Consider the following 23,519-nt stretch of genomic DNA (forward strand, 5'->3'; position numbering starts at 1 on the left):
ATTCAGCTTCTGGAGAGCAATCTGGAACTATACCCAAAGGACTAAACTGCGTATCTTTTGATCTAGCATGTTTCTACTGAGTCTGTATCCCAAAGAGAGCATGAAAAAGGGGAAAGGATCCACGTGTACAAAAATGTTTTAGCAGCCCTTTTTGTAGTGGCAAGAAATTGGAAAGTGAGTGGATGCCCATCAGGTGGGAAATGGCTGAATAAGTTATGGGATATGAATGTTATGAAATATTATTATTCTATAAGAAATGACCAGCAGGATGATTTTAGAGAGACCTGGAGAGACTTACATGAACTGACGCTAAGTGAGTAGAACCAAGAGAATATTGTTCACAGCAACAAGAAGATTATTGTGTTGATCAATACAACAATCATGTGTTGATTATGTGGATGAACATCCATTTTTTTTCTGGAGGTTGTTTTTTTAACAGAGAGGTGACTCAGGCCAATTCTAATAGACTCGTGTTGGAGAGAGCCATCTGCATGCAGAGGGAGGACTATGGGGGCTGAATGTGGATCACAATATAGTCTTTCACCTTTTCTGTTGTTTGTTTATTTTTTGTCCCTCCCCCACTTCTGATCTGATTTTTCTTGTGCAGCATGATTAATGTGGAAATATGTACATAAGAATTACACATGTTTAACACATATTGGATTACTTGCTGTTTAGGGGAGGGGGTAGGAGAAGGGAGGGAGAAAAATTTATAACACAAGATTTTGCAAGGGTGAATGTTGAAAACTATCTTTGCATGTATTTGAAAATAAAAATTTATTATTAAAAAAAAAGAAGCATGTTTGATTGAATGAGTCATTCTGCTTCCCCAGTGCATAGAAAATGTATTTCTTTGTGTCATCTAGGTAATGGAATTATGGATTATATTATTCAATTTAGTACCTTAATGGTAGATACTTAATAAACTGGACAAATCACCCCCTGCCCCCCAGAAAGAAAAAAATGATGAGCAGGAATCTTTCAGAAAAACCTAAGAAGGTTTACAAAAACTGATTCTGAGTGAAATGAGTAGAACCAGGAGAACATTATATACAGTAATGGCAAAATCATACAATGATGTATGAATGATTTAGCTCTTCTTGGTAATATAATCCAAGACAATTTCAAAGGGCTCATGATGCTATCAACTTCTAGAAAAAGATCTGGTAGAGTCTGAATGCAGACTGGGAGTTAACTTTAAAAAAAAAAAGTTATTATTCTTAGGGTTTCTGGTCTGTGACTTCTTTTGCAACATGCTTAAGAAGGAAATGTTTTTCATAACTGCACATATATAATTTACACCCAACTGGTTGCCTTCTCAAAGATAGGGAGGGGAAGGGGAGAAAGAATTTGAAACAACATTTTTTTTTAAAGAATGTTAAAATTTTTTGTTTGCATTAAACAAAAAACTAAAAATTAAATGTTATATATGCATACCTGTATATATCACACACATTTATATATGTGTGTGTATCTGACTTTTATATAAGTGGGGGGGTCCAAATGTGTGGAATATTATGTATAATGTAAAATTTTTTTTAATGTGTTGATTGGTTTTGCTGAATTTTTCTCCCTTTTGGAAAAAAATTCTTCTAAGGTATAACTCTTTGTGGGAAGATTTAGAAGGGATGCAGGGGGAAGGTGGTAATACAAAATCAAAATTTTAAAAATAATTTTAAAAAAATCACCTTGCATGTACTTTTTATATTATTTAATACATGTATGTATCTTTCCTAATAGAAAACAACTGGTTCCTTCCTCCCTCCCAAAAAACAACCCTTGGCCATTCTTTTTCCTTTATCCAGTCTGGTCTGTTACTATCCTAAAGTAGCCAGAACTGAATATAAGATTCCAGAAGTGAACTAATCAGTGAAGAATAATGAATTATTACCACTCAAGTTAGTCACTACATTTCTATTAATTCAGAGTAAGCTGCAGTATATTTTTTTTAAAATAGCAGCTATATTGTTGGCTTATACTGAATTTATTGTCAACTAACCCCCCCCCCCAAGTCTTTTTTTATATATGTGACTAAATACAATTGTGGCTAATCGATTTTTTAAAATCTAAGTCCTGGTCTTTACATTTATTCCTATTATAACAGTAAAAAATAGGGTCAAGCCAAAAAAAGACTGGGGCTTTCATCTTCAAGAGTACAAAAGAAAGAATACAAACATATTTTATAGAAGAAAGACCTTCTCATGAGTTGCTATTGTTTTGTTTAGTTTTCTCACTGAAATTTCATTACCAAGAGAAAATATTTGCAAGCTTGCTTCTGGAGAACAGCTGAGAAATGCATCTTTCTCTCTTCATTATAGAAATGAGTGACTATGAGTATATAGAGTATCACATATACTGTTATGTTAGACATAAAGAATGTGTTGGGTAATTTTGTGAATTGCTTTGCTACAAGAGATGGCTTCTGGGATAAGGAGTGGGGAGGGGAAAGAATATATTTAGAAATGTGACCCACAACATAGCATTTCCACTCCTTCTGTTTTTGTCCACTTGCATTTTTTATTTCCTTCTCAGGTTATTTTTACCTTATTTCTAAGTCTGATTTTTCTTGTGCGGCAAAATAATTGTATGGCTATGTATACATATATTGTGTTTAACATATACTTTTACATATTTAACATGTGTTGGTCTACCTGCCATCTAGGGAAGGGGGTGGGGGGAAGGAAGGGAAAAGTTGGAACAGAAGGTTTTGCAAGAGTCAATACTGAAAAATTACCCATGCATATATCTTGTAAATAAAAAGCTATAATAAAAAATTTTTTTAAAAATGGAAAAAAAAAAAATCCAGAAATGTGACAAAAAAAAAAGGTATCAATAAAAATAAGAGAAAGAGAATATTTTAGGGCTTGGAAAACACTTTAGCTGTATGTTGAAGATCAAATGCAGATTAGTTAATCAATACACAATTCCAAAGTGTGGCACATGAGAAAAAGACTCAGGGCTAGACTTGGAGTCTGGAAAACTAGGATTTAAATTTTTCTTCTTCTTCTTTTTTTAATTATAAATTTTTATTTACAAGATATGTGCATGGGTAATTTTTCAACATTGACCCTTTTGCAAAACCTTCTGTTCCAACCCTTCCCTTTCTTTTCCCTACCCCCTCCCCAGATGGCAGGTAGACCAACACATGTTAAATATGTTAAAGTATATTTAAAATACAATGTTACATACCTATACAGTTATTTTGCTACACAAGAATAATAGGACTTTGAAATAATGTAAAATTAACTTGAGGAGGAAATAAAAAACACAAGCAGATAAAAACAGAGGGATTGGAAATGCTATGTAGTGGGTTCACACTCATTTCCCAGAGTTCTTTCGCTGGGTGTAGCTGGGTTCTATTCATTACTGAACAAATGGAACTGATTTGGCTCATCTTATCAGAATTGATCATAGGATTTAAATTTAAATATATAACCTTAGGGAAGTCACCAAATTTCACTGAGCCTAAGTTGCTCAACTATAAAATGGGATACTACCACCTTTTGTAAACCTCAGAGTACCATTGTAATGTTCAAATAAGAATCTGTAATAAGGACTGTGCAAATCCTAAAGTGCTATATGAATGTCAACTTTTATTAAGTGAAGCTGATTAAACCCAAGAAAAAATCCCTGAAACATACAAAGCCTAAAAATTTTAAGTGGTGAAATTCTCTGGGAAATCAATGTTATTTCAAAAGATGATCCTTTATAGACTAGCTTCCAACTCAGAGAAGTTCAATTTTTCAGATCCTACATCAAGGGAAGCCACCCAGAGAACAAGTTAATAATCAACTGGCCTTACAAGAAAGCCACTTCAGAATTATTAGGATTGCTTAAGGATAGTTTCTCTGGCATGAGTTTAGTACCCCTTTAATTTGCTTCAGTTAGGTTAGATATTCATATTCAAGGATTATAACATAACCTCTGTATGTAATGACATTTTTAATTTTCCAGAAAAAAAGAGTAAAAGTAAAGTGTTTATTTATGAAAAAGTGCAAAAGGATCTGAAACCTTCATTTTGCCATAAAATGATCTGCATCATTTTATAAATATCATTTTACTCAAAAGGACTATACTTATTTCTTTAATGCTTGATAAGCCTAAGATAAACCCAACCTCCACGAAACCTCACTTTCATAGCTATGTAATGGGGAGAATACCTGTAACAGAAACAAAGGAAGTGACTCACAAGTAGGAAGTGGACAGGACAGTCAGAAATAGAACCCAGGAGTCCTGCCTGTTTCCTCCTGTAAGTATTAGACAACATCCTCCTGGCTTTTAAGCAATTGAATAAAATGCTTTGCAGAATGATTTTTGCATACAAATACTCAATTTTTGAGATCATGTGTGGAAGAATCTTATTCTGGCTACCTCAAAAAGTGGCTATGAATTAGCATAATACAGAACTTTAAAAAATGAAATCAATAATGTGATTTTAAAATTTTTCTTACAAACAACTTAGTCAAATTCTGGAGTGGTAGAGCCAATAAAAGGTCAGAGTGAGACATTCTTCCAGGCCAAGACAACTTAGGAGGCTAGAAAGACAGATCTGTGACCCAGGGGTAGATAGATGCTAGCTCAGAGTCCAGGAAATACAAGTGGTGGGGGCCAGGTAGTAGTGGCAGGAATAGCAAGCAGCTCAATGAAAATAATTCCTTCAAAATTAGAACTGGGCAAGAATCAAATGGAATAAAATGGATCTAGTTTAATAGAATCTAATCTAATTTAATGGAATCTTGTGAATCCATCCAAGAGACATCAAGAAACAAAACAAAGTCAAATGAATGAAAAAAAAAAATCAACAACCCAGAGGAATGTGAAATACCTCACTGGAGGAAAAAAAAGGTGACTTAGAAACTAGATTGAGGATAGATAATTTAAGAATTATTAGACTATTTTTAAAAAACGATGATCAAAGAAAGAGCCTAGACATTGTATTTCAAGAAATTATGAAGGAAAGTACTCTAATATTAGAACTAGAAGTTAACAGAGAAATGGAAAGAATCCACCAATTATCACTTGAAAGAAATCCCCAAATGAAATTTCCCAGGAATAGTATAACCAAATTCCAGAACTTAAGTCCAAGAGAAAATACTTTAAGTAGCCATAAAGAAACTCTTGAAATACTATCGAGCCACAATCAGACAAACAAGACTTGGCAGCTACCACATTAAATGAGTGGAGGGCTTGGAATTTGACATTCTGAAAGGTAAAAGAACTGGGATTACAACCAAGAGTAATCTATCTAGCAAAAACTAAATATAATCCTTCAAGGGGAAAAAAGATATTAAACAAAATAGAGGACTTTCAAGAATTCCTCATGATAAGACAGGAATGAACAAAAAATCTGATTTTCAAATAAATACAAGACACAAGAGAAACATAAAAAGATAAAAATGAAAGAAAAAGCATACAGAACTCAATAAGGTTTGCCTTTCTATAATGAGAAAATGATACATGTAATTTCTATGAATTTTTATCATTTTTAAAGCAATTAGAAAGAGGGCACAGAGTGAGTTTATTGTATTAGAATATTAAATATTAAAAAATGGATAGATTAAAAAAGGGATACCCTTGGAAAAGGAGGAAGGGTGAGGAAGAATAAGGAAAATTATCTCACATAAAGGAAGCAAACTTTTACAGTGGAGGAAAAGATGGGGATGGTGGGCGATATTTGAACCTCACATTTAAATTGGTTCAAAGAGGAAAACACATACACACGTGTGTGCATGTACAACACTCAATTGATAATAAAATTCTATTTTACCTAGTAGGAAAATCGAAGGGGAGAAGAAAAAGCATGTGTGTGTGTGATAATTAACACACACACACACACACACACACACACACACCCCCGCATAAATAATACAAGATAGTACTCAGAAGCAAAACAGACTTTAAAGGTACAGAGAATGTGAAGAATAAAAAAGAAGAGGATGGAGGAAAATACACAGTTACTAATCATAACTGTGACTGTGAATAAGATGAATTCACCCATAAAATGGAAGCAGATGATATAGAATGGATCAAAAAAAAAAAATCAGAATCTGACAATATGTTGTTTACAAGAAACATATCTGAAACAGACACTCACACACATAGAGTTACAATGAGACTGGAGTAGAATCTATTACACTTTAACTGATGTGAAAATGGCAGGAATAATGATCATCATGATCATGACTGTGCAACAGTAGTAACACTTGATTAAAGGGGATAAGCAGGGAATCTACATCTTACTAAAAGGAATCATAGACAATGAAATAACACCAATACTAAACATAGATGTATCAAATAGCATAACATCCAAATGCTTACAGAAAAAGTTAAATGAATTACATGAGTAAACAGTAAAATCATAATAGTGGAGGACCTCAACTTTCCTCTCTTGGTACTAAATAAATCTAATCATAAAATAAACGAGAAAGAAGTCAAGGAGATAAGTATAATCTTAGAAAAGTTAGATATGATATACCTCTGAAAAAAATTAAAATCGAAACAGGAAAGAGTATATATACATTTTTTCTCAGCTGTACATGATGTCTTCAAAAAACTCACTATGTATTGTGCAAAAATGTTTGTGGCAGCTTTTTGTAGTGGCAAGAAACTGGAAACTGAGTGGATCCACATCAGTTGGAGAATGGCTAAATAAATTATGGTACATGAATGTTATGGAATACTATAGTTCTATAAGAAACAACCAGCAGGACGATTTCAGAGAGACCTGGAGAGACTTATATGAACTGATGCTAAGTGAAATGAGAAGAACCAGGAGATCATTATACACAGCAACAAGACTATATGATGATTAATTCTGATGGATGTGGCTCTCAACAATGAATTGAATCAGGCCAGTGCCAGAGATCTTGTGATGAAGAGAGCCATCTAAACCCAGAGAGAGGACTGTGGGAATTTAGTGTGGATCACAAGCTAGCATTTTCACTTTTGTTGTTTGCATTTATTTTCTTTCTTATTTTTTCCCTCTTTTTGATTTGATTTTTCTTGTGCAGCAAAATAATTGTATAAATATATATGCATATACTGGATTTAACATTTATTTTTACCATGTTTAACATATACTGGATTATTTGCTATCTAGGGGAGGGGAGGGGGGAGGTACGGAAAAACTGGAACAAGGTTTTGCAAGGGTTAATGTTGAAAAATTATCTATGCATATCTTTTGAAAATTAAAAAGTTTTAATAAAAAAAATTAAACAACCTAAAATATTGATCATGTATGAAAACACAAAAACCTCACAATGAAATGCAGAAAAGCAGAATTATTGCACCCTTTCAAACCACAATGCAATAAAAATTACATTTAATAAAGGGCTGTGGAAGCAGAGATTAAAAGTTTGTTGGAAACTAAATAATCTAATTAAGGAGTTATTTTGCCTAATTACATGACAGTAAAACAGACAATCTAAATGAAATGGATACATACTTAGAAAAAAGATAAAACTCCTCAGATTAACAGAAAAGGAAATAGAATATTTAAATAATATTCTCTTAGAAAAAGAAATTGAACAGAACCTCAATGAACTCCCTAAGAAAAATCTCCACGACCAGATGGATTCACAAGTGAATTTAACCAAATATTTAAGGAACAATTAATTCCAATACTATATAAACTATTTGAAAAAATAAATAAGAGTTCTATCAAATCAATATATAGTTTTGACATCTAAACCAGGCAGAGCAAAACAGTGAAAGAAAACTATAGTTCAATTTCCTTATTGAATAATACAAAATTTTAAATTTTTAGGTAAGGAGGTTACAACAATATTTCACAAAGAATATATTTATGATGAGGTGAGATGTATATGAGACTGCAAGGCTGATTCTATATTAGGAAAACTATTAGCATAATTGACCATATCAATAATAAAAACATAAGTCATAAACATTCATTCTTATTAAAAACATATATATAGAAATCAGTGAAGTCTTTCTTAAAGTGATTAGTATCTATCTAAAACCAAGAGCAATGTTATCTGTAGTAGTGACAAACTTGAAGTCTTCACAGTAAGATCAGGGATGAAGCAAGGATGCCCATTATTATCACAATTATTTATTATTGTACTAGAACTGTTAGCAATAGCAGTAAGCAAATAGAAAGGAATAATAACAAGCAATGAGGAAATAAAACTATCACTGTTTTCAGAGAATATGATGGTATAGTTAGAGAACCCTATAGAATTAACCAAAAAACAGCTGCAACAATGAACTTTAGCAACACTGCAGGACACAAAAGAAATCATCACATAAATCATACATATCATATAAATTATCAGATTTTTATATATGACCAATAAAATTCAGAAGGAAGAACTAGGAAGAGAAATTCCATTTAAGTAGTGGGAAACAATATAAAATACTCGGGACTCTCATACCAAGATAAATCCAGGAATGATAGTTCCTAAATATAATTATACTATTATCTCACACAAACTAAAAGAGATTGAAACAACTGGAGAAATATTAATTACTCATGGTAGGCCAAGCCAATACAATAAAACCGATAAGTCTATCTAAGTTAATTTACTTCTTCAATGCCAACAAACTCCAAAGATTATTTTATATAAAGAAAAAAACAATCAAATTTATCTGGAAAAACAGAAGGTCAAGAATATTAAGGGAATCAATAAAAACAGTGTGAAGGAAAATGGCCCAGCAGTACCAGATTTCAAACTCTATTACAAAGCAGTGCTCATCAAAACAATCTAGTACTGAGTTAAGGCATAGAAGTAGAACAATGGAATAAATTAGGTACACAATAAATAGAAATAATCTAATCTTTAATATTTGATAAACCCAAAGATCCAAGCTTTGGGGATAAGTACTCACCATATGACAAAAATTGCTTAGAAAACTGGAAAGCAGTTTGGCAGAATCTAGGCAAAGACTAAATATCTCAAATTGTATATCAAAGTAAGGTCAAAATGGATAAATTTGCCAACCTTGCCAAAGATCAGCCTGATTTTTCAAAGTACTCCAAAGGCACAAGCAGATTATATTAAAATTTAGACAAAGGGTGGTATCATAAATAAATTAAGAGGGAAATGGGAAAATGTACTTTTAAAACTTATGACAAAATAAGAGAGAGAAGACTACAGGGAAAACAAAATTGTTATCGATAATTTTGATTACATGAAGTTGAAACGTTTTTGCACAAAACTTATGCATCCAAAATTAGAATGAAAACAGGAAACTGAGGGAAAAGCATTTTGCAATAAATTTTTCTAATAAAGTACTCCTTTCTTAAATAGATAGGGAATGGAGCCAAATTCATAAAAATAAGAGCCATTCCCCATTTGATAAATAGTCAAAGGTTATGAATAGGCAATTTTCAGATGGAGAAAACAAAGCTGCCAATAGTCACATGAAAAAATGTTCTAAATCACTACTGATAAAGAGAAATGCAAATTAAAACAAACTTGATGTACCACCTTGCATTTATCAGATTGGCTAACATGACAGAAAAAAATGAAAAAATATTGGAAAGAATGTGGAAAAATTGAGACATTAATGTACTACTGGTGGAATTGTGAACCAATCCAAGCATTTGGGAAAACAATTTGGAACCACGCCCAAAGGGTTATAAAACTCAGCATGCTCACTGATCCAAAGATACCTCTACTAAGTATATGTTCCAAAGAAATCAAAGAAAAGGGAAAAGGCCTTATTTATACAAAAATATTTATAGCAATTCTTTTTGTGATGGCGAAGAATTGGGAATGCCCATCAATAGGGAAATGACCAAACAGGTTGTAGTGTACGATGTGATAGAATACTATTATGCTATAAAAAATGTTAAGCAGGATGCTTTCAGAAAACATCCGGGAAGACCTATATAAACTGATGCAAAGTGAAGTGTGCAGAACAAGAACACTGTATACAAATAATAACATTGAAAGATTGATCAATTGTGAAAGACTTAGCCACTCCAACCAAGACACTGATCCAAGATAATTTCAAAGACTCATGATGAAAACTATCTATCGAACTGATTAACTCAATGCAAATTGAAGCTACCCTTTTCACGGTCTCTATTTTTCGTGTTTTTTCCTGCAACATGGCTAATATGGGATATATATATTATATGATGTCACGTGTATATTTGAGATAAAACTGCTTGTCTTAAGAAAAAGGCTGGGGGTAGAGATTTTGAAACTCAAAATGTTAAAAAATGTATATTAAAAATGCTTTACATGTAATTGGGGAATATTTAATGAAATAAATTAAAATATATTTTTAAAAAGAATCCTTCCTCCCTCCTTTACCTGCCCTGCAACCTTGCCAAAGATGAACCTGATTTTTCAAAAAGTTCTCCAAAGGCAAAAGCAGATTATTTTAAAATTAATAATCAATAAACGTGGAATAGTGTCCATATCATCAAATATGGTTTGACTCATTGGGTTACTTTGCTGAATTCCTTTTTTTTTTTTTTTTTTTTTTTTAAATCTTTGTTGTAAGGGATAGCTGGAAGAAGGTTGGGGGGAAAGGCCATATTTGGAAATGAATGAGGTAAAAAGGAATCATTGATAAATTAATATTTAATGGCATGTGGCAGGGGGTGGGGGAGAGAGCAAGAAAGAGAAGAATGAGAAAAGGCAGAAGAACTAAAATTTCTACTTAAGCTCTTGAACCCTGCATCGGAACCTCCATTCTATAAAAGAATAACAATACTAGTCCAACCTCTCCAGACATAGTTTTTGTAACTTTTTGAACCTCAATGCAGATCTTCAGGAAAGCCCAAGGCTTAACTTGGGAGACAGAAGATCCAGTTACCCAGTGGAAGCTGGCCAAATCAATTTCTCTACATTCTAGCTTATTTGTGAAGTGTTACACCACTTTAATCGATACCAACTTGCCTAACCAACCATTTCTTGAACCCTCTATCAGTTCAAACTTTGGACAATCCATTTTCACTTCTACTGGAGAAGCCTAGTCCCATCTGATCTATATTACTCCTTAATAAGTACATCAAACTGACTTATTCTTTGTTTCCCCAGGTCTTTGCACTGATGAATCCTCCATATCTGGAATCCAATTCTTACTCACTGGTGCTTCACAGATTGTCTCTTCCTTCAAGGAATAGCTCAAAGCCTTCACCGTTCTACCCATCTTTTCCTGATGTCCCTCAGCCCCACTGCTAATGGCCATTCTTAACAAACCCCTCATACTTATTATTCTCTTTCTATATATTCTGTATATGCTTACAAATGTACTTGTAGTCTCCCCATTAGAATGTAAGCTCTTTAAAAGTTGGAATTATTTCAGTCTCTGTATATAAGTTGGAATTCTTTCATTCTCTTTATTTGTATCCCTAATGAGCAGGATTGTTTTCTTTGTATCTGTATCTCTAACACAGTACATGGCACATTAAAAGTACAGTTAGTAGCTAAAAACCTTGTGTGAGGGCAAAGAAGAGAGATGCTGAATCCATTCTCCCCAAATGTGGGATGATGAAGGCTGGAAAATAATGGGGAGGATCAGACATGATTCTGGTCAGGAGCAGCTTGGGCTTTGTTAGTGTTTATAACAACAAAAGATTCAGAAAGCAAATGTCAAATTCAATTCAGTTGAGATGAAGTGAAGTCAGACAACGTTCATTAGCTGTCCTTGGCAAGAGGAATTAAAGAAAATTTCACACCTCTGACAACTGACAATATAGTTCATTTTCTGAAGTTTTAGCAGCTGGTGTATAGAGAAAAGGCATTCTGCATCAGTATTCAAGGGGGTAGAGAAGCAAAGGCTTACTCACCCATTTAGCAAAGGCCACTGCGATACAAGGAAAGGTAACTTGTTGGCCCCAGCCATCAGGTCTCAAGAAGAATCATTTCAGAAACATTCTAAATGACTACTAACCAGCCACATGACCTTTTCCCCCCAGAGGTTCCAGAGGTCAAACAAGGTCTACCAACCACAAATGCTGAGAACAGCAAAGGCACTGAGAGGCCACTTCGGGGAAGCTGTGGATTGCAACACAGAGCCTGAAGTTCCAACTGGGACAGCACAGTCTCTAACTCCTTATACTCACAGCACTGAGAACCATTTATTCAACTACAAAATTAAAATCAGTGTAACAACTCTCCTGGAATATTCACAATTTTTCTAGAAAAGAGCTTACTCTGACTCACCAGGCAGAAGCCAGTCAAATCCCAGGATTCCCCAAACTGTTTACACATAACTAACTTCCAGCCCATGACGAAGGAGGCACTCAGGCACAGCGAGTTGACAGAATGCTAGGTGCTCCAAGCTATTATACCCTGCCTTCCATTGGATGGCTGCAGCTCCAGGGGCAAAGGCCGATTTACAGAAAGCCATCAATCACTTTGCAAATGGCTTTAACTGCACAGGTGTCAAAGCCACATTTGGCTGAAGTTCAACTCTAGTAATCTCATACTTTCCTCACCTCCTAGACCAATTGCAACAAAAAACTCACAAAAGCCCAATGTGAACCATGTATTTCAACCCATATAATTAAGTAAATGTGACATATATAACTATGAGGTTTGCTCCTGGGAATATTGCCTATCACCCTGGACGCTGCACAAAGGACCCTGGAGAAGAACAATCAAGAAAGTGAATTATAAACCATCCCAAAAGAGGACTTCAATGTAGAAAAAACAAAGGCTGGGGGAAGAGGCCTCTGGTGGAGAGGGGCTGAAGTCTGCAAACAAACCACAAAAGGTCTGATTAGGGTCAACACAGACCACCAAATGCCAGTGCACTTCCATTAAGCCTGAAAGAGGTAGCTTAAGTTTAAATAAACTTACCACAGAGAACTGTGGAAGAACTCATCAAAATGCCAAGAAGTTTTACAGGTTGAAAACAGAATTAGTTTGAAAGAGGAATCTCAGAATATTCAGGGGATAATCTAAACTTCTGGAAGACAAGCATGACTTCCAAAGCATACCCTGACATTTCTGTCCCAGAAAAAATCCCAACTAAAGTGGTTCCAGAGGAGACAGAACTGGGAGGAAGGACTGCCAGATATAGGGAAGTGGGTTTTTGGTCAGTATAAGCAAGGATTCCTAACCATAACAGACGTCTTCACCACAGGCTACCTTGTGAGCTATCTCTACTATAGGAGATATTAAACACAAGCATGATGACCATCTCTCAGGGATGTTGTGGAGGAGAGGCATACTTTAAGGTGAGCTATGTAGGGAGAGAAGCAATAGAAAAAAGGGCCACAATACGTCTACTGGACTTGCAATCAGTAGACTATTCAGATGCCAGCTTTCTCACTAATGCACCTTTAAGAAGTCACAATCTCTCTGAACCACAATTTCTTCAACTTCAAAATGAGGAAATGAGACTGACTTGATCTCTAAAGTCCTTTCAAGTTCAAATATCCTAAGATTCTGTGGGTTGGATCAGAAGAGTCACCTGAATGTCCTTTCCAGCTAGTGACTCCTGAGGACCCTCATAAACTACATCCTAAAAGGAAAGAAGAACTATCAGCTTTGACTTCCTAGAGTTTAGCAATCTGGCTTTGAAGAGCTCATTGACTTAACATGCTGCTCCACCAGAAATTGGAGAATCTTTTTGCCTAGTGCATTTTGGGTATGCCCACATTAACTTTTCCTTAATATATGTAAACATACACAGACCTAACATTTAAACCAATTTATTTTCTGCTAGCAAAAAATTCAACTGGCTAGCCATCTTCCTCAGGGGACATTTTAATGTCCTATAATGCCATATAATTTCAGTCCAGTATTTTATTGGAGAAAAAAAATATAAGCATTAGAAAAATATCCAATCTGGTCCCTATGACTTTAGACTTGAAGGATTTTTTCTGATACAGATTACTACTGTACACTCCATAATACCAATTAGCCCTTTGGTTTTAATCACTAAAGGTCAGAGAAGAAAGATCTCTTCAGTTAAGCCTGTCTTAAAAAAGAAAAGACATTCTGTGAAAGTCAGGTTTTCTCTTCTAATCCTCCTTAAGAGTTCATTTCCTTCAGTCTGAAGAAAGAACTTTATTGCAAAGGGTAAGTGCTTAACCTGAGGTGACCTACCTGACTTCTTTATTATGATCTTTTCTCTTTCATATAGTAAGAACAAGGACAAAAGTGCAAAGTAATGGCATAGCTGAAATCAAGAGTTCCTGGAAATCCCCAAGTACAATTCTAAATTTGACCCCAAAGATGAACCCACGAATCTCATTAGTTTGAGATTAGTTGGAATTAGCTCATTAGTTTGTGCATGAGCACAAAAGCCAATTCATCAAAGGTATAACGTTTGTATTCAGTATTAGGGGAAACAGTTCAGGATTCACAAAACCTAGAGGTTTTCCAAGGGTGGCTATTCTAAAGCCACTAATAAATGGTGACAAACTTCTGATCCAGTTTTTAAGCAGTGAATTTGGAACAGAAATCTAATATTAGTATCCCTTTCTAGGATCAGGTGCCCAGGAATTCTTCAGAAAAGCTCACTTCCTGAGAATTCATTCTGCTAATGACCCTGGTCAGTATGGCTGGCATTTAAAGGGGAGAGAGGAGCATAGTGGAGAGGAAAGGGTTACAATTCAGTAGCCAAAAAGCTGCTTTTCTGGGACTTCGTCAGTCCAAAGAGCTGTTTCTAAATAAGGCATTTTGGGGTTGGGAAAGCTAAGTTAAGAAATTTGAACTTCTGGAAAATCCAGGAAGCTCACCTCCCTGACTAAATGTATGCAACTAAATGGAGGAACATGGCCTTTCTCTGGGAAACCATTTAAAAATAAGCAAGTCATAATATTGGGGGACAAATATAAATAACAGAAATACAGTTACACACAATCAATCATTTAAAACTTTTCTCTTGCTCTGACTTGATTTGATATTTGTTAATAAAAGCGTCAAAAATATTAGGGAAATCATCACTATATTTAAAAGGGAGATAGGTTTTCTCAAAGATTTTGACCATGGAGAAACCACTCAGCTTTTTTCCCTACCTGTAAAATGAAAGTGTTAAGCTAAATGTCTTGAGGTCTCACAAACGGGGAGATCTGTAATCCTGAGTATTCATTGCTACAAAGAACCAGGACAAAAAGCCACAACTAATTTTCCAGGCTAGCTGAAATTACCTTAGTTCGCTTGGGTCAATTTCTCACAAACTTTGATTTCACAAAGAGTAAAATGAAGCTATAACATTAGATCCTCCAGGGTACTGCCTTCAGTTGCCACTAATTACACCAGCTAATTATTGGGATTTATTTCCTGAAGTTTTTATGGGAATTAGCAACCACAAATGCTGAAAAATGAAGCAAATTCTACATATATTTGAGATTTAGCACTAACTGAATTCTTAAGAAAGCAACCTGATAATTCAAATGTGCAGCTGTCCTATTTGTGGAGTTCAACAACTCTATTCTGCCTAATCTGGGCTAGATCATGGGTTCAGTGAAGGTCAACTGAAATATTAGCACATTACTTAGCTCTTAGTGTCGTTTCCACTATTCACCAAACTTAAATAAGTAAACGCGCACAGCCTACCTCCCACTTGACTGAATGGGAATTGTGAGTTTAACAGAGTGTTTGCAAGAAAACCACTATCCGGTGCCTATTTAACTCCCTTTATTTCCGCTCTAATCTAAGGGGAAGACTTTTCCATACTTTCGGCTACAATGTTCAAAGGAGTTAAGACCTTGGGAATGAAGCTCCCAAGGAATTTATGACCACAGTTTAACAGCAGAAAGTATTCCTCTGGGTACAGTTACATTTCCTTATTTGAAGACCTGAACTTCCACAAATTTTGTGCTTCCTTATCTCAAGCAGAACCCTTAAGGCTAAAGGGAAACACACCCAGGAAGACTTTCTCTTCCTCCTCAGAGCGTGTTCTCCAGAAGCACTTAATAGAAACTCGGCAATCTGGGTCTTCCCCCAACGAAGAAGGGCAGTGTGTAAGCAGCTGGAAGCGAAAGTTGTCACTGCTTCTCCTCCGGCGAAGGCCATTCCATTTAAGGACACTTCGCTACCTTGCTTATCAGTAGGGGTGCCCCCTCTGGCGGGGCCCGGGAGGACCCGGAGCCCGCAGCCAGGTGAAAGGTACAAAGCACAGCGGGCTCTCGGGCCGGGCCACCCTCCCGACTCGGGAAGCCGGCAGAGGCAGGGAAGGGAGCGCTGCGGCTGCCCGGCCTGCCACGGCTGCCCGGCCTGCCACGGCTGCCCGGCCTGCCACGGCTGCCCGGCCTGCCACGGATGCCCGGCCTGCCACGGCTGCCCGGCCTGCCACGGCTGCCCGGCCTGCCACGGCTGCCCGGCCTGCCACGGCTGCCGCGCGCCACCAAGGTCGCTCACGGGGGAAGGAATGCGTGGCTCTTCCCGTGCCTAAGCGTGCGGGCTTTCACCGGATCCCGGGGAACAGCCCCTTCCCCACGCGCCTCCTTCCCGGGCGCTCCCGCTCCGCAGAGCCCCCTGGGTCACACCGGTGCCCGGCCGGGACCGCCACCGGCGGGACGCGAGGGAATTTCGGGAACCGCACGGGAGGGAAGCGGGAGCCGGTTCTGCTCTCGGCCCTCGAGAGGCTGCGGGGGCTGCAAGGCAGAGCACACCTCCGCCGGGGCTGCAAGGCAGAGCACACCTCCGCCGGGCCTGCGCCCTCCGCGCCCGGGCTCCGACATCTCGGACCGAGGCACCCGCTCCGTCCGTTCCGTTCCATCACCTTTCTCGGATTCCCTCCCCGCCCCCACCCCGGAGTTACCGCCCCTCACTCCCCAGGCTGCCTCCTCTCCCGCAGGTTCCCGTCCTTCTCTCCATTCATCTCTTCCCTACCAGCTCTCCTTCGCCTCAGTAGTCCATCGATCAACAAGCATTTTTAAGCTTCTCCCGGGGGCCAGGCACTAGACGAGGCGCAGGAAACACAAAGACAAAAAGCAGCCCCTGCCCTCGAGGAACTCCCATTCAAAAGGGGGAAACCACCCCCTGGGTCCGGGGGCTATGGGAGTCATACCCCTCAGGGCAGCCTCCTTCCGAGCTCGCCCTCCCCCCAGAACAGACCCCTCCCCCTCCCAGCAGGTCCTTCGCCGCCCCCTTCCAGAAGGGCTCCGCCCCTCCCCCCGGGGAGATCCCTCTCTAGGCTCTCTTCAGCCTACGTCCCCTCGCCGCAGACCCCCGTTCGCTTGGCTCCACGTCCGTTTTCCTCCCCCCTCGGTTCCGCTCACCTTCCCCCGGCGCTCAGCGCTCCTCGCCCATAGTCCGTGTCCCGAGCCGGGGGCTGCTCGGCGCTCCGTGCCGGGGGGCGGGAGGCCGGGGGGCCGGGGGGCGGGAGAGCCGCTCTACCGCCGCCGCCCAGCGCAGCCGCCCGAGCCGCCGCCGCCGCAGCCGCCGCCGCCGCCCGAGCCGCCGCCTCCCTCCATGGCTGCGGCGCCGCCACCTGACAACGGAAGTGACGCACCGCCACCCCCACGACCCAGCCCCCCCAGCTCGAAACTCCGCCTTGCTATTCCAAGTGAACGGGGCGAGCACGGTCTGCCGGCTCCCTATCCGGACCCGGGTCTAAACCCCTTCGCGCCGCTGATTGGCCTCTAGGGAGCGGCCATGTTGGTGCAGGGCGGAAGCGGATAGGCTTCAGGGCTGGGGGCCGAGCCCCACAGGGGACTGGCTCTCGGTGGGGACGGGGCTGAAAGAAGAGGGGTGATTGGCGGCTGACTAAAAGAGAGGGCGGGCCCAGCCGGTCCAGCTCCTTCGGAGCGAGGCCACGGAGACGGTGACGGTTTGGCCCCGCCCCTCACACCACCCCCGCCCGAATCCTCCAGAGCCCTGAATCACGCAGTCGCACCCACCTCCCGCCCCCTTCGGAAATCCGCTCCGACCGTTTGACAGCTCCTGAGAACTGCGCCGCCTGAGCCCGGCAGGCGGCGGGGGGCGGGAGGGGGGGGGCGGAGGTGAGGGAAGAGGGGGGAGAGAGGTCCGTCTCTGGGAATACCGCATTTATGGGAAAAGAGAGGCCCGCCCCCGCCCCGCCCCCCTCTGGGAAGGAGTCTTCTGGAGCCATGTGTTCCCTGTGAACCCGAGCGCTCGTAGTAATAGCTAACATTTATATAGCATTTACCACGTGCCAAGCACTGTGCCAAGCGCCGTCCCATTTTACAGATGAGGAAACCGAGTCAGGCAAACGTTAAGTGACTTGGCCGGAGTCACACAAGCTAATAAGCGTTGGAGGCCAGATTTGTCTCCGGGATTAGGGCTCTAGAACTAGTGTCAACTCCCAAACCCAATGACATCACCATCGTCATCAATAATAGTACTATATAGCAGCCTCACATCTCTAAATAGAGATCCCCGGGGACTGGCAGATGGTTCTAGTATTTAGGCTGTGAGCTCTTTGAGAGCGCGGGCTTTCGTGGTCATCCCCAACTTAGTAGTGCCTGACATAGTAGGTGCTTAACAAATGCTGGCTGACTCGGTGTAAGCAGCCCAGCCTCTGTCCTCCAGCCTATCGGGATGTCATGTGGCCTGAGAGCCTTGCTGTGACACAGCTAACCATGGCATGGCCAGCATTCCCATCCGTGTTCTTTCCCCCATTAGAGTACAAGCTCCCCCAGAGCAGAGACTAATTTTTGGAATCTGTTTGCCCAGAACATACCTGGCACATAGAAAGCACCTAGTGATGCTCATTCATTCATTCATTCATTCCAACCCCTGGGCCACATCCTTCTGTCCCATTTATTCCCTTGGCTACCAGCATACTGTAGTAGGAAAGCTGGAGGATGTAGGATCAGAGACCCTGGGTTTGGATTTCTTCTCTGTTCATGACCAGTTGTGATATCTTGAATCCTTTCTCTCTGAGCCTCAGTTTTCCCATCTGTAAAATGAGGAACCTCTCTTTAAGGTAGATGACTTCTATGATCCCTTACATCTGTCAATTTATAATCCCATGGTGTCTAAAGCTTCTTCCAGCTCTAAATTTATTTAAATATACATATATGTGTGTATGTATATATGTGTATATAAATACGCATTTAAGTACACATGTGTACAAACACATTTGTATTTATTCACTTTATATCTCTGCTGCATATATTTTTGTATGTCTTTATTGACTCTCCCATTAGAATCAGAAAAACTTGTTTTGAGTAGATATTGGTTCATTCTTTGTATTTATATGAGGTGCCTAGCCCAGTGCCCGCTCACAGAACAAAGAGTGATTTACTAAATGTCCCATGATGGATTGATTCATCCTTCCTCATGTTTCTTCTACAGCAGGGATTGTTAACCCTTGAGTCCTGGAATCATGAGACACTATTAGACATGTTAGTCCACTAGATGGTGAACTCTTTGCAGACAGATTATCATTTGTCTTTCTTTAAATCCTAGGTACTTAACACAGTGCCTGGCAAATAGTAGGCCTAATACATGCTTGTTGACATGATCTGACCTTTGATGAAGTCTATGGATCCCTTCTCAGAATGTTTTTAAATGCATAAAATAAAATCACAGGGTCATAAAGCAAACCAGTTCCATTGAAAGTTATTAAAACACTTAAAAACCCAACAACAAACCAAGTTCATGGACCCTCAGTTAAGGATCCCTGCTCTAATTAACCTAAAGATGAAAAGACCTTCTAAGGAAGGGGGGACAACACCGAACCCTCTTCCTCCTTCCCTCTCCCCACCTCTGACAAATTTCACCTGTTTCTACTGACTCCCAAAGCAGGATCCTCTCAGTCACCTGTTCTGGGCTGTCTAACCTCAGTCCCTCCTGCTGCAGCTCTGGCAACCTATTTCCCTTCTTCTGTCAGCAACCACACCCGCCATGAATCAGCTTCTTGCTGCAGCAGCAGATGGGGCCTTTAAAGAGATTGCATCATGCTAGGTGACTCATGGCCCTCTCTGGGCTTTGTTGTGCCTCCCATAGCTAGGGAGCTGCCAAACAGAGAAGCTGAGCCGCCTTGCCTGGCCACAACCCCCAGTCTTTCTTCCCACCTTCTCCATCCTCCAGGGAAAAGCCTAGATAGAGAGCTGCAGCCTCCAGGGGAGAAGTGGGAGGCATATGGAGTATGTGTCTCCCTTTCTCTCTCTCTCTGTAGGGGTATTTCCGTATCTTTTCCCAAATGTGTTAGGTTTGCACTTTATCTCCTATTCTTCTGCTTAGGTGGCCACGTGGGTCAAATCTGTCCCTTCTTTGTGCCAGAATTTCTGGATGCCTTTGAGCATGGGTATGTGTGTGTCTGGGTACCCTCTCCAAGTATAAATCTTTTGTAGGATCCAGCCTCTCACCAGGTAGACACTGCTAGGGCCTGGACACTGTAGGATTTGGGACTCAGAAATCATTTAATCCATTTCACAAATGGAAAGATTAAGCCCAAGAAAAGGAAAAGGAAGTGGGCTGCCCAAGGCCAGGATACACACCTAGGTTTAGGGCCTTGGGTCCACTAAGCAATCTGTAGGGGCCCTGAGAGGTTGGAACCTCAAATCCAAAGCTCTCTCCACTATTCTAAAACTACTTCCCTGCTGACAAAATGGGACTCAGAGATTTGAGGTTAACATTTCAAAGAAGGAAAGGGTTTGTGGAGCTGATAGGTTTGTCTTTCAGCAAATCTGGTAGATAAAATCTTTCATAGAATCTCAGAGCTGGAAGGGTCCTCAGAAACCCATTTCGTTCAGGAGATCGTAACCGGATGTCAGTGAACTCATAAACTTGAAGGGGAATCTATGAATCGGGACAGCTAGGGGTACTGTGGATAGTGCCAAGCCAGGAGTCAAGAAGACTCATTTTCCTGAGTTCAAACATGGCTTCAAGACATTACCTAGCTGTGTGACCTGGGGCAAATCACTTAACCCTGTTTGTCTTAGTTTTCTTGTCTGTACGATGAGCTAGAGATGAAAAAAACCTCCAATATCTTTGCCCAAAAGGGTCACTGAGAGTCAGAAATGACTAAACAACAAGTAGACAGAGAAAGAAATTAAATTTTCATCTGGTTATATCCTTTGGTTTCCTTTGTAATCTTATGGATTTAAGAATACTCTCCTGAGAAAAGCCCTAGAGGCTTCACTGGGCTGCTAGAGGACATACTCTAAGGTTAAGAAGTCCTGGTCTAGTCCAATCTGTACTCAGGCAGGAACCCTTGCTGCACTATCTCTAAGTGCCCACCAATCTTGTGCTTCCAGACCTAAGGTGAGGGGAAGTTCAGTCTTTCTGAAGGCAGCCCCATTCAGAGGTGGTTGGAACTGTTAAAGCAGTTTGTGTATTTGCTTCTGTGCTCTCTGCCTTCCTGATTTTGTGCATCAAGGAATCTGGTTGAGTGGTTAGAAAAGGCTGAATTAGGAATGTCCAGATAGCCTTACCTCAAGATGCTACTTTCCCTTTCAAAGGGCAGAACAGGATATGGCTGAGATACTGGAAAGTCCCTGGAATGGCTCCTGACATGGTAGGATTTTGGATTTTCCAAGGGCTCATTATATTCTTTCCTTTGACACAGATACTATCCTCTCCCATCTATGCCCTGCCCCATCCCCCTTTCCCTTTCCTTAGCTGACTGAAAATATGGGACGTTGTGCAGGCAAAGGAGGAAAAAAAGAGAAGGAAGGACGTAGGACTGCAAAGCTATAGAAAAACCTCCCCCTACCCAAAGGCGCCAGCCGAGGAGCTGTCAGCAGGACAGCGATGTGAGGAGATTGGTGTGTGACCACACACACACACACACACACACACACACACACACACTCACAATCCCTCTCCTGCTCGGGGGATGCAGACAGCACTGCCATAACAAAATGATGCCTGTCACAACAGCTTGAGATGGCTGGCTGACGATGCACAGGCTCCCCGAGCAGCTGGTGGCTGTCACAGCAGGGAGGGGGATGAGGGAGCAGACTCACTCACTCACCTCCCTTCCTCCCTCCTAGCTGGGGGCTTCCTGGTGGGCAACCTGTCCCATGGGGGAGTGACAGCTCTAGGACCCGATCTGACCTCTGGCTTGGGGGGGGGGGGGGCTCTCAGAGTCTGGGTCACTTTCCTTTGCTGGGTCTGTTTGTAAGGGAGCCAGGTCAGCTTGCCGCTGAACTGCAGTCCGGCTCTGGGTCATTGCTCCTCTAAAGGTCTCAAGCCCAAGTTCTACCACCATAGGTAGCCTTGTGACCTCTTCCCTGGACCCTGGGGGTCTCCATTTTCTGGGTGCCTGTGACCAGTGGTCACATCTATTTCCCCGATAGAGTGGAAGGGAGAGAGCAGGCCTCTCTCTATGTTCCTTGTGCTGGGGGCTTAGTGAAAAACATAATCAGGGAACCTCCAGCTCCATCCGCCAGAGATTGAGCTCTCTTCACCCTCTCTTGCAGTCTCTCCCATTCCATTGTTTCTTTTCTCTACAGAAAAGGAGACAGAATGAAACTCTAGAGCCCTCATTCTGTGTTCTAGCAGACTATTCCTCAATGCTAAAAAGCTTGGCATAGAATATCAAGTGAGAAAACCTCAAGACACCATATAAATGCTGGTGACTATTGTTATACCGTTGTAACAAATTGGAGGGGAGGGAGGCACACTCACTTGCAGCTGTATGGGCTAGTCACCCTTTAGCCTGTTATTTAACTAATTTTTATATTCTCATCATCCTCTCTTCTAGGGTAATCCAGTGATTATACGCTGTTAATAATAATCTCACATTTCCATGTAGCCCTAGACCTTCTGTTACATCATCACAAGGAATCCCAGATATGGAAAGTTGCTCCCACAGAGGCAATTAAGGGTAACTGGCAGTCTTGGAGAGTTGTCTGAACCACTGATAGGCTAAATGACTCACTCATGGTCGCAAAGCTAGCATGCATCAGAAATAGAACTCCATCTCAAGTCTTAAATTCAAGGCTGGCCATCTCTCCACTATTTCATGTTTCCTCTGCCCTAAGCTTTATGCAGAAAGAAACAAATAACCTGGCTGGCCAGTGCTCCTTCCCTTGCAGCCCTCCTTGTGTCCAGGGTGAATCCAGCTATTCCTCTGACTATTTTCCAAAGCCCGAGTCCCTCATCTCCCCCCTCCCCCTGCATCTGGCTCCTTATAGAGGTTCTGAACTCCTCATGCCAGGGTCTGCTTTCGCTGGTGCCATTACAGATTCAGAAGCGTGTCCCTCCACCTAAATCACATTAGCCCCTGCTCCTTCCTGACATTTATTAACCTTCAGCCCTTTTTCAGGGAAAGTACACGTAAGGCGGCAATGACTTTGATCTTCTCAGGCCACCGTTCTGCCAGATATTCAAGCAAAATGTTCATGAAGCCACACATCATGAGGCAGTTCTTCCTTTTCTCCCCCTCACTACAGGAAAATAAACTCCATAAAGCACACCCAATGCCTTGGACACCTGTTCTTTGATCTTTGTCCCTCGATTGCAGGAAACTTTTTGGGATGGGTTGTCCCTTCTGTGTTGGTAGTTGGAGGGTTTCCGGTACAGGCACTGGAGAGCCAAGTGGGAGAAATAGTCCTACTTCTTCTGTATAAAGCAGCAGGGCAAAGGTGAGACAGGACTATTGAAAATTTTTCCTCTGAAAAACTTTTGCTGGTCACAACCTCCTGGGCTGAGACTGATTAAAAA

The 23,519-nt window shown here is 40.7% G+C and overlaps 1 protein-coding gene and 1 long non-coding RNA gene across 3 annotated transcripts in view; one reads left to right on the forward strand and one right to left on the reverse strand.

Moving 5' to 3' along the window:
• Positions 1–17,306, reverse strand: part of STK40 (serine/threonine kinase 40) — a 57,022-nt gene extending 39,716 nt beyond the window's left edge. The window contains exon 1 of one of the 2 annotated variants that reach the window (XM_012545893.3): positions 17,159–17,306. The gene's annotated coding sequence lies outside the window, so the exon portion shown is untranslated. Of the gene's footprint in view, positions 1–16,769; positions 16,845–17,158 lie in introns of those variants that run through there. The other variant, XM_031962158.1, reaches the window with a different exon arrangement.
• A 5,004-nt stretch (positions 17,307–22,310) lies between these two features.
• On the forward strand, positions 22,311–23,265 carry LOC116422778. The gene is made up of 3 exons (XR_004233305.1): positions 22,311–22,428; positions 22,558–22,680; positions 23,122–23,265. It is a non-coding gene; the product is annotated as an uncharacterized LOC116422778 (long non-coding RNA).
• Positions 23,266–23,519: the final 254 nt, after the last annotated feature.

This window comes from Sarcophilus harrisii, chromosome 3 (genome assembly GCF_902635505.1).
Source record: "Sarcophilus harrisii chromosome 3, mSarHar1.11, whole genome shotgun sequence".
Taxonomy (NCBI): domain Eukaryota; kingdom Metazoa; phylum Chordata; class Mammalia; order Dasyuromorphia; family Dasyuridae; genus Sarcophilus; species Sarcophilus harrisii.